This window comes from Lepisosteus oculatus, chromosome 2 (assembly GCF_040954835.1).
Source record: "Lepisosteus oculatus isolate fLepOcu1 chromosome 2, fLepOcu1.hap2, whole genome shotgun sequence".
NCBI lineage: Eukaryota > Metazoa > Chordata > Actinopteri > Semionotiformes > Lepisosteidae > Lepisosteus > Lepisosteus oculatus.
The window spans coordinates 69,645,572-69,656,099 of NC_090697.1; the positions used below are offsets into that span (position 1 = coordinate 69,645,572).

The window sequence follows — 10,528 nt, forward strand, 5'->3', positions numbered from 1 at the left end:
GATGCTGGTTAAATCTGGTTTTCTCCACCCCGCGCCTGATTCAGACACTATTATTCGGGATATCTGAAGCGGCTAAGCGGCTCACAGCTCCACCAGTAAGAGTTCACGGTGAGTGACTGCAGGCACCCGCCCGTGACGTCGGCTCTACTGGAAGTTCGTGAAGCTGCTGATATTTTAACGGTAAACTGGGACAAATATAGTATTCGTCTTACAGACTAGGTCAGCTCATACCGGGCTGCGACACTTCCTGTCTGCTCTAGTAATTATGAAGTGCCATTCAAACGCACCGGTGGATGAAGCAGACCTTTTTGTTGTCTTGTTTATATGTGACTTATACAAAGGTTTTCTGTACCGGGGTTTGCTTCCTCGTGTCTTAAAAGCGTCTGTGCTGACGATTTCCGAAAGCATCCAGCCAGTCAGCACTGCCGCCTGCTCAGCGCCTAGATTAGACAGCCAACTACAGCAACGCGTTTATCACAGTGACGGCAACAACGCTGGGTTCCCAAACAGCGATAAAAATTCCGTCTGCTTCTAACGCCTGGATAAAGTGAAGTTTATCCAGCTCTTTTAAAGAGGCAAATATGTTTTTGAGATCGGCGATGTTTTCCCCCCATTGCATCCTGTGTCCTTGATGGATTCCCACAAGAGGGCGGGGAAGCAACTCGGAAGAGACCACTGGCCTTGCCGTCGCTTTTCGAAGGTGTTCGCCGACGTCTTGTGGCGCCCAAGTGGTAAAATATGCAGTGCATTTCGAATTCGTGATTTATTTGATATTCTCACATTTCCGTTCCCCCTCTCTGCTGACGAGCCCCCAGACCGAGTGTCGGGCTTGAGAGCCGTGGCGCTCCAGGTAGTTTAATACCTGCCAGGCTTGGGTTACACGAGTTGTGCCTCCTACATCGTAGTAGCGATAACGGCTGAATAATTATAATGTCGACAGTTCAATTGTCATGTTTTTTTAGTTCAGAAATATTTTTTTTCTTCTGCGTTCAGGTATTGAATGAGATTTGCAACACTTAACTGCAAGATGGGCTAAAGAGTTATTTCGCGTGTGTGTGTGTTGGAGGGAGGGGCGAGTTTATTCTGATCTTTGCAGTATCAAACTCGAAAGTTAATTAAAGAAATGTTCTAAGACGAAAGGAGAGCCTCTTGTCGACAAACGAGGGAACTGCATACAAACGAATGAAGATACTGGGCATTAATATTCTTGGGCATCTTAAACCAGCAATCGTGAAACGGATCTGGCAGGAAGAGCGATCAGCAGAATGTGTGACCATTCAGGAGCCTCATCCCCAGACCTGCACTGTCAACAGAGAGCCTTTCAATCTGCCTTTAAAAACAAAGAGCCAGAAAAAAGATATCTTGGTGGTTTGCTTTAGCCGGGGGTCAGCTACACCCTTCAGCATTGAGTATTCTTTCCCCTGTCCCCATCCTTCCTCTTCCTTTCTTGCTCTTTGCGTGAGGGCTCTCCAGAGGTCCTTCAAGCTCGTTAAGCAATTAAAAAGGCAGAGCCGAGCGGCGGCCATTAGGAACCTCTCTGCTCTGCAGGAGCTGTGGCTTAGCGAGCCCCTCTGGAGAGGACCTTAAACAAACCCCATCGCCACCCACGAGCTGCTCTGCCCCTCCTTCCCCCTCTCCCCCTGTTCACCGTGCTCTGCTTCTTCCTCCTTCTCTTTCCCTGCCCCCTCCTGCTGTCTCCTCTACTCCCTTGCCCTGCTTTTCTCCCTTTCTCTCTCTTTTTGACTCCGGCCGCTCCTCCTCATCCCAAGAGCTCCCTGTTGTCTTGGGCGCTCTCCGCTCAAGATGGAGGCTGTCCCTCATGTACTAAACTTCCCAGCCAGCCCTCCCTGGGCCAGTGCAGGGAGCGATTGGTATCTGCAGGCGGGGGGAGAGGGGCCGGCCTGCAGCTCGAGCCCGGGATCGCCCGCCATCGCCTCCCTTCAGAACCTCACCGCTCCTGCCCCCGGGCCAGAATACCCAGCGTTTGACTTCTGTTCCTGTGTGCCTTGGTTTCCAGGAGAGAGGCGTTTCAGGCCTGCGGGAGAGAGGATTAAACCTTTATTCCATGTCCTGACACCCGAAGAAGGCTTCGCAGCTGAAACGTTGTGTCTTCTTCTCTTTTCAGCAGGGAATAAACCTTTCCCTGTTCCTTTGCATGCTGACGCAGCTCCCTGCTTGGACTGCTGGGGAGAGATCAGGAGAGAGAGAAGGGGGGATGGGGGAGATTTGACCTTTTTCCCCCCCAGGGGCAGTACCTGATACCCCCTGCCCAGGTGAGGCTGTCGCTCCAGGAGAGGGAGAAATGATAGGGGTGTGAGCAGGCTGCGAAAGAGGCCCTGTTTTTGTTTGTCGATCTTCATTGTCCCTCACAGTGACCGGCACACAGGCAGGCCGGCGGCTGGGTGTGATTTGTCATTTTTTCCCCTTTCTGTGTCGGCCCTGGCCTGGGGGGGCGGAATTGTCTGAATTGTCGCTGCTCTTCCTGTGCCTGAGGGGTATTCTCTCTCTGACAGGACAGTGAAGGATCCTGAGGTGTGCGAGGAAGATCGAAGAGGCACAAAAGACAGGCGGAGAACTCATTTGTGTGTTAGCATGTGCACAGAGAGGCCCAGAGCCGTCACCTTTCCAGCGCAACAGACATCTGTACTTCATTCCATTCCGATCTCCACAGGACAACTATCAGCACTTGGGTACAAGGAGAGACAGCGCCCACAGCTGAAAAGAATGGATATTATTGAAGAAGTGGTCAAATATTTCATTTTCATTCTTGAGTTTTTAATAGTTTTACACGGCAGAGCATGATTTTTATTTTCAAACTCTCATGTGTTATTCTTTTTTTTGTCTCATTGCTTGCCATTCTGTCTGGGTTACCTATCGTTCTTTAAGGTTGCAGGCTCAGGTATATAAGCTGAAATCCGGGGCTGGATGCATTGAGTTTCTCATCATGTTTGGCATGGAAAGATGTGCAAAGTTAAAAACAATCGTTTTCTGGTTCATTAGCACAATCCGCACAAAAGCTTGCAGCTGGTAAAGCCATAAATGGACCACTATGCTATGCAATAGGTTTCCATAAAGACCTGATTAAGGTCTTTGAAGCGCTTAAAAATTAACCTCCCAGGCTACGTCCAGCAGGTATTTTAAACTTTGTTTTCTCACTACAACACAAAGGAAATAAATGGGAGCTTAAGTTGATCCAGATTTTTTTAAACAATTTTTAATGTCAGCTGATATGTGTAATATTTTTAGAGGTCTTGTTAAATATGATGCAAAGGAACTCTTTGGCAAATTGGCTAAATAAAGGAATCTCCAAAATGACCAAATAACTCCTCTCATGCTAGACTTTGTCCTCAGCTGTCTTGTGCACACACAAGCACATGTCAGTGTGGACACACACCTTGGCATTTCTGTCTGTATGGGAACACGCTACTGACATTCTGTTTAAATTAATATCCCATTATCTACCCAGCTGAGCCTCCGTATAGGAGGGAAAAGAAGTACTGTATTTCTGGGCACTTTTAGAACTAAAAGACTATACCATTTGGTTTATAAAATAAGTCACTTTCATTGTGCTGACATCCTCGTGTCATTACCCAATAAGAGTTACTAGCTTTGTGGGGGACATTGTCTATAATGAACATCAAAAGATACTTATCCCTCAATTTGTGTATGTTTTTGGGGCGAGGTTAAATGTTTAAATTCAATATTTGTGGTGTCAATGTGATTAACTGCTCATATGAGTGAGTGTGTCTGTTGAATAGGCACTATAATGACCTTTATTATTGAGAGAGATGATTGGGCACAGATGATAGGGTGATTTAACCTGTTAAATGCCAAGACTGGTGTCAATCGAGAAAGAATGGGAATAGAAAGAAAGGGATTCACTGCCTCTCACCAGCTGAAACCTTCACAGCTAGAAATTTCTCTTCTGCCATGTTCATGACCTGCAAGACCACACGTCACAACACCTCACCACGCCTGGGATGGTGTGGACAGGAGTGTCAGGTTGCTGCAGAACTTGACTTGCTTGACTTGTAGTGAGTGATAGACATGTGTCTGCATGATACGACATCAATCAAGTCCTGGGACCTCACTTGGTACCCTTCCTCCAGACTCATCCTGACATGACCGCATTCCGGCAGGCTAATTCTCCTGGAGTGAAAATGAGAGTCGTGGCATTACTGTCCCATTCATTATACTTGAGTCCCGTTGAACATTCGTAGGAGGATGTCAGATTGAATGTGGCAGCTAGGGCTCAGAGATCAGTGAACAGGCACAGGCATGTCCGGGCTGGACAAGGCAAATGAGTCTCAAGCACTTGCACCAAGCATCTCCAGCCTGGTACAAACCTACATCACAAATCCGCCGCCTGTATAGCTAGAAACCAGAAAGATGGTTTATTTTCCTGGTAATACCTTTATGAGGTTGTGAGGTTGCAGTTAAGAGGCAATCTTTTTTTTTATGCTCAGGATAGTGATGCATGCCTGCACGCAAATCTGTCACAGTTTCATAGATCCTTCTCAGTCATGCCTCACGGATTGAGGGGGGCAGTGTACAGACACACAGCCACAAAGATAAGAGCCTCCTGCGGTGCACCAGGGACGGCCGAGACTTGCGTGAGAACACGCACAAGTGCACACTTCCGTGCAACCCCCCTCCCCTTGCACGGCCACCTGCAATCCCACGCAGAGATGCGCACTCTTCTGCACCCGTTTGGATTCTCAAGAATCCAGACCCACATCCTTTCCCATGCAGACCCCCAGGCACGCGCAGGCCACGCACACACACACACGTACGCACGCTCTCTCTGCCCCCTGTCCTGCTCTGTGCCAGTTGTCGTTATCCCTCCTGTCTTCATCCCCAGGAGCAGCTCCATCCTGCTGCCTTTGTTCCCCAGCGCTGTTGTATCGTGCAGCTGGGCTCATCTCTCCCCGGCCTGCAGCCCAGCCACTCTGCTAACGGGAGCGCTGGGAAGGGGGAGTGTGACAGCAGGGGCAGGGAAGAAAACACTGGACAGCAGAGAGGCTTTGGGAGTGAAAGCCAGCCCAACAGCAGGAACCGGCACACTGCCTAACATCCCCTTGGCCAGTGCAGGAATGGGGAGGGGGGTTCACACTCCTCTGTTTCGCCCTCTTCAGAGGAATGCTGTCCAAGCTCTGTCCTCTTGCAGGGGAGGGGGGTGCCAGGCTCAGCTAGCTTAACGAGACACTCTGGAAGCTTCAGAGCTCATGAATATCTAACTGCCCCATTAGCCGGGCACATGCTTCCCAACTTAATTCATCGTCCCGTCCTGTTTGCTGGACTTTCCCTTTAATCGCCAGGCACCTGACATTGTCTGAGTGTTAAGGAAATCAGACTCTGGAACTGTATGCAGAAGAATGGGAAAAATATCATTTCTTGAAGTCCGGACAGTCTTGACATGAGTTTCTGTAACTAACAGGAATGCATAGTATTTTTCGTCAGTGTTACATGTGGTGTGCAACCTAAAATGTCTTGGATCGAGCCCGCCAATTATTAGTTGATTCTTTTATCGTGGTAATACTAACCGTAGCAGTAGTTCAAGTAGGTAGCTGCGTCGGCATGTATCGGCAGCAAAGGAACAAGTAAAGGTTTATTCCATGCTGAAAAGAGAAGAAAAGAAACAACGTTTCGAACATGTGCACCAGAAGGTTCCACAGCCGAAACGTTGTGTTTCGTTTTCTTCTTTTCTCAGCATGGAATAAACCTTTACTTGTTCCCAACCCCAGCAGTCGCAGTAGGACTGCTAGCCGGACTCTTTCATGGCCTGTTTTCGTCTCGAGTCTGGTGTTCCCGTGTGTAGCCGCGGGAGTGCGGAGACCGCCCGAGCTGAGAGCTTGCGCTGACTTCACCGGCCCTCCAGACAAGATCACCCAGCGCCGGGCCGCCTTCAAGACCCACGTCCTCTTTTCCCACAGGTCTGTCTCGGTCCGTGGCGTGTTCTGAATCCGTGGCTGTACCGGCAGCGCGACGTCAGAATTCACCGACAGCACGTGCGAGGCGAGGCCTGGCTGCATCATAGACTCCGGATATTAAAGAAAGAAACGACACGCACACTTTAACTGCATGCTTTGGAGTAAGAGCAACGCATTTACCCCCATCGTGCACTCCCACAGCTGAAGAAGTGGTAGAATATTAGTTCTTATAGAAATGGCAGTCCATCACTTTGATTTTCAAAGTATTATCTAATGTGTAACCCTTATTCCTTGTTTCTGCTTGCCACTCTGGGCTACCTAATCTTATATTTTTTAATCCCGCTTAAAGGTACTGAATTTCTTACAGGCTAATCGTTGCGTTCTATCTTTGCATGTTTTCGCTGTAAATACCATTTACCTAAAAGTGCAAACTGAATTAAACGGCAGTTTATATATTAAATGTTTGTGTCATTTATGTTTCCCGAGGTCGTCGTCGTAGCAGCACAGTTTGTTTTATTGTGATGACGGTGGGCAGGGGGCCCATTCATCACGCGCGCTCCTCCCCGCCTCGCGGGTCCAGGTGGGACGCGGCTCCGCCGACCGGAACCTCGTTATAGCTGATAATAATGAGGCCGCGAGGAGGGGAGAAATAATTGCAAATAAAACTACATGATGCAGAAAATAAAAAGGGAGATTAAACAGATGCGCGTGTTTTCGGGATCATTGCCTTTGTCCTTTTTTCTTTTTGGTAAATTGCTGACTTTTGAAAAAAATCACGCGGAATTTCCCTTCACCTGGAAGCGGTGTACATGACACTATAGCTATTATCCTTTCTATTGACACGACTATGATCTTCTTATTGTTAAGAAAGCGGCTGATTCTTGGTGATGTGTCCGCCAACCCGGAAGACTCGGGTGCAATGCGCGACGAGACCCTGGGCCAGTCCTTCACACGATCACAGGCGCCGATTAACCTTGCGAGGGGTACGCTCACGTGGACGCGGGGAGAGCATGCGAGTTCCACACAGAAAGACAACAGCGCTACCGCAACGCCACCGCCGCCATCTTTCATCATTATTGACAGCACGACGGGGTTGGGGGTTAAGATGAGTGGTAACGGGAATACGGTTATTTTTTGCCGGTGAGGCGACAGAAATATTCATGTAGGTCCATGCTGAGTAATAAGGGGGAAAAAACGAAATGTATGCCGTTGAACCTGCTTCGTGTGTTGAGATGAGAAAGATTAACAGCCGATTTATTTTTCTGTTTGTTCAACGAGGAATTAACTTCGGCCTGTTCCCTTGCAGGCCACCCGCTGACACAGCTCCCAATGTAAACCTGGCAAACTCGACTGTCACCTTGAAAGGCCTCTCCATCTAATTAAACCGAAGTCATCAGTTAACGGACCATCGTTTAGATTTTTTTTAATTACACATTTAAAGCACAAAGCGTTGCCATTAAATAGAAAACAGAAGGGGGAAAAAAGTACATGCGGGTTAAATAATGTTTGTTCCTAACCATCTCCTCTGGTATTCGCAAAAGCTTCCCGAATAAAGACTTTATTCTCTCAGAAGTTCTCTCCGAAAGTCAGCCAGCGTTGCCCGAGCTAGACAGACCGGAGCTGAGAGCCACAGCCCATTGGAGCAGGCAGACAGGGGAGCCCCACGGCGAGCCATTGTCCTGAACTGCTGGACGCTTCCTCATCGCCTTAGCCGCCCTAATCCCCGTCTAAAGAGCCGCTCGCTGGCAGGACTGGCTCGGCGTGCGCCGCCCGGCCCATTTCGCCTTTTCCTTCACTAGGGTGTACCGTGTCTGTGCGCCGAACAAGGCACTAATTAGTTAGTGTGCTCTTTAATGTACCATTCTCCACCGTAAATACGAGATGTTTAGATTTACGGACATATCTCCTCAGGTCCTTACCCTTTTTACTAGTTTTCCCTAGAATTAATTAACCGTTTTATATTATTAATATTATTGGGGAGCGTCAAATATAGAATACACAGCGGGCTCCTGACCTTGTTTTTTTATATGGTGTGTTCTGTTTTTATGCTGCGTGTATGAGGGATTTTTTTTTGGTGTATGTTTGCATGTTTGTGTGAAGGATGTTTTTTTTTTATGTACCCAGCAACACCAATAGAGTCCCTTGTGGAAAAATAGTTTTTTTTAAGTCTGAAAGTACGGCAGAGCTCTCGGGTTACCAGAACACCAAATCCACTATTGTCCATTATTGCACGCTGCCCTCGTCGCGAAAGCAGTTTGATTCCCGGACTAATTTAAAACGAGTTCTTCAGAGTTCTTAATCTGAAACTAAATCAAATTTAAGTCTCATAAACGAAGTCCTAATTCCAAGTGAAGCCCTTAAATGAATAACAAAGCCACAACAAAACAGAAATAGAAAGGATTCGGGGTCTTCCTTTGCTGAGGCAGTGTTGAGCATCAGGCAAGTCGCTAATCTCTCCGATTTTTTATACCGAAGGTCTCCCCCGATCACGCACGGTAGCTCCACACAACGCCCCGCTGTAGAAAAGAGTCGTGTTACATGAGTGTTTGTCGTGAACGGGCTGATCCGATTAAATAATGGATTCATCACGGCAGTCCCAGATCCCTACCTTCAGTACAAAAGCAGCGCCGTATCGCCGAGGAGGGCTCTTCGGGGATGCTAATTAAGGTGGTGTTTCAGTTGGCAGTTTAAACATTTCTGCTTCATTATTGGAAAGTCGTGAGTTTGCTTGTTTTTTTAATTTAATGTAGTGTCGCGAAATGCGCTTTATGTGCAGAGGTGAGACGCAGGGGGTGGTAACTCCGTCACTACAGTACACCGCAGTCATGCTGCTCGCTTCATGTCATGCTTTATTTAATTAAAATATTTCTTTAGAAATAGCTTATTTACATTCTCAATAATAATATTAATAATATTAATCATGATATAATAAAAAAAAAACAAAAACCTTTCAGTTACAACCTTCTTACGAAAACATGAGCATGACAACAAATTCAAAACAAGCCGTTATATTTTCACCCCAAGTTTTCGTTTAAAAATGCAGTTCGGGTTTTTTTTCTCCTATTTTATTTCGTGTTTCTGGCATATTTTGGTCTCCAAACGGCTCCCATCCCGACCCCAACCCTTCCTTCGTCGTCGTTTTGAAAAAAAGCCCTCGCCGCACTCAAGCCAAGAGGCCGTGTGACCTTTACAGTATTTACATGTGAGCGAGCCCCAGAACCGAACGGGCCTGACTGGGCCAATCAACAAGCTGCCGGGACTGTCGCAGATGCCCAAGCGCCACTGCTTGGTCCACTCGACAACCAAGCGGGGCAGCGAAGAGCGGAGGGCGGAAACGGGACACCTGGCCACATCACGCAGCAGGCCTGACCCCTGGGACAGTAGGGAGCTACACGCCGGAGCTTCTGGTGCAGCGCTGCTCCTTGGTCCAACCACTTCCTTTCATTCTGGGACTGAGTTATCAGCTAATCAGAGCAGAAATACAGAAAGACCTGGAGAAGGGACTGCACGTTGCAGTGCCTGGCTCTCCCTATAGCATACTCGCACCGCTTGGATAGAAGACCACTGCAGGGTAAGAGAACTGGACAAGCACGAATATGCGTCTCTGCTGCCTCACAATTCTTGGGTTTCCGGCTCAGTTCCGCACGGGGGCAACTTCTACACGGAGCCTGCGTACTCTCCACATGTTTGCTGGGGACTCTGTTTTTTCCCCTCACCTTCCAAAGTCACGCTGGTTAGTTTGAAGGATCCTGGATCGCGCCTGTGCGTACGTGCTGCGTCATGGACTGGCGTCCGCTCCAGGGCGTAGCCCCGCCTTACTCTGTTTAAGTCACTTCCAGAACAGGTTCGTCGCCACGCCCCACATAGAGGGTAGTCGTTTTCCTTCTAATTTAGGTTTGCGTGTATATGTGTACATACACTGTGTCCTCCTTTAAATCGGATTAAGAATTGGTCATACTCTTTATATTTGGTTTGCTTGTCTTTTTACTCTAGGACAATCTTCCCCCCTCCTTAGCCCCTCCTTCCCTGATGTCTCAAAAGCCGCCATGAAGCAGCGGAACGTCGAGCGCGCGGTTGAACCGCTCGAGCGCGAACTCGAGGACAGGTTCCCCAGCCTCCCCCGCTGGGAGCAGCAGAAACACGTCTCTGTGGTTTCAGAGAATGTCTCTTGTTTCTCCTACTTGTTACGTTTAGTATTGACCTGCCAATACCTCCCTGCCAAATCTGTGGTTAGTTTTCGTGACCGTGATTTTGATTCTGACAAATGTATTCTTGCCTACACCCTGGCTGCTACAGATCACGTCAGCAAAAGTAAGGCAAAAAACACGGTTCTGGCTCTTCTACAGCCTTTTCAGAGCTGCTGAGTCAGATTCGTATCTTTACATTGATAGTTTCTCTGGAACAGCCTGGTTTAGGGAAAGCACGTCCATTATGAGTTAAATATTACCAAAGAAAAGATCAACTTCATGTCACTGAACAACATAAAGAGTTATTTGTAATTCTTTCCCCTCCTCCCACTTCAACAATTTCAAAAAGATTTGTGTCTGCTTTTACAGAAATTCAACCGTAGTCTTTTAAAAAAAACAACCCTACAGCTT

At 47.8% G+C, this 10,528-nt stretch overlaps 2 long non-coding RNA genes across 4 annotated transcripts; one reads left to right on the plus strand and one right to left on the minus strand.

The window, feature by feature from the left end:
- Positions 1-186: 186 nt before the first annotated feature.
- LOC107076580 (uncharacterized) lies at positions 187-3,323 on the plus strand. 2 transcript variants are annotated; one of them, XR_011182990.1, is made up of 3 exons: positions 187-731; positions 2,126-2,273; positions 2,514-3,323. It is a non-coding gene; the product is annotated as an uncharacterized lncRNA (long non-coding RNA). The 2 variants fall into 2 exon arrangements; XR_001477788.2 differs by lacking the exon at positions 187-731 and having other exon boundaries at positions 1,666-2,273.
- Positions 2,629-8,630, minus strand: LOC107076579 (uncharacterized). 2 transcript variants are annotated; one of them, XR_011182993.1, is made up of 5 exons: positions 8,539-8,630; positions 5,544-6,038; positions 4,798-5,361; positions 3,893-4,149; positions 2,629-2,715 (listed from the first exon to the last, which is right to left on the minus strand). It is a non-coding gene; the product is annotated as an uncharacterized lncRNA (long non-coding RNA). The 2 variants fall into 2 exon arrangements; XR_011182992.1 differs by having other exon boundaries at positions 4,798-6,038.
- Between the last annotated feature and the right edge of the window lie 1,898 nt (positions 8,631-10,528).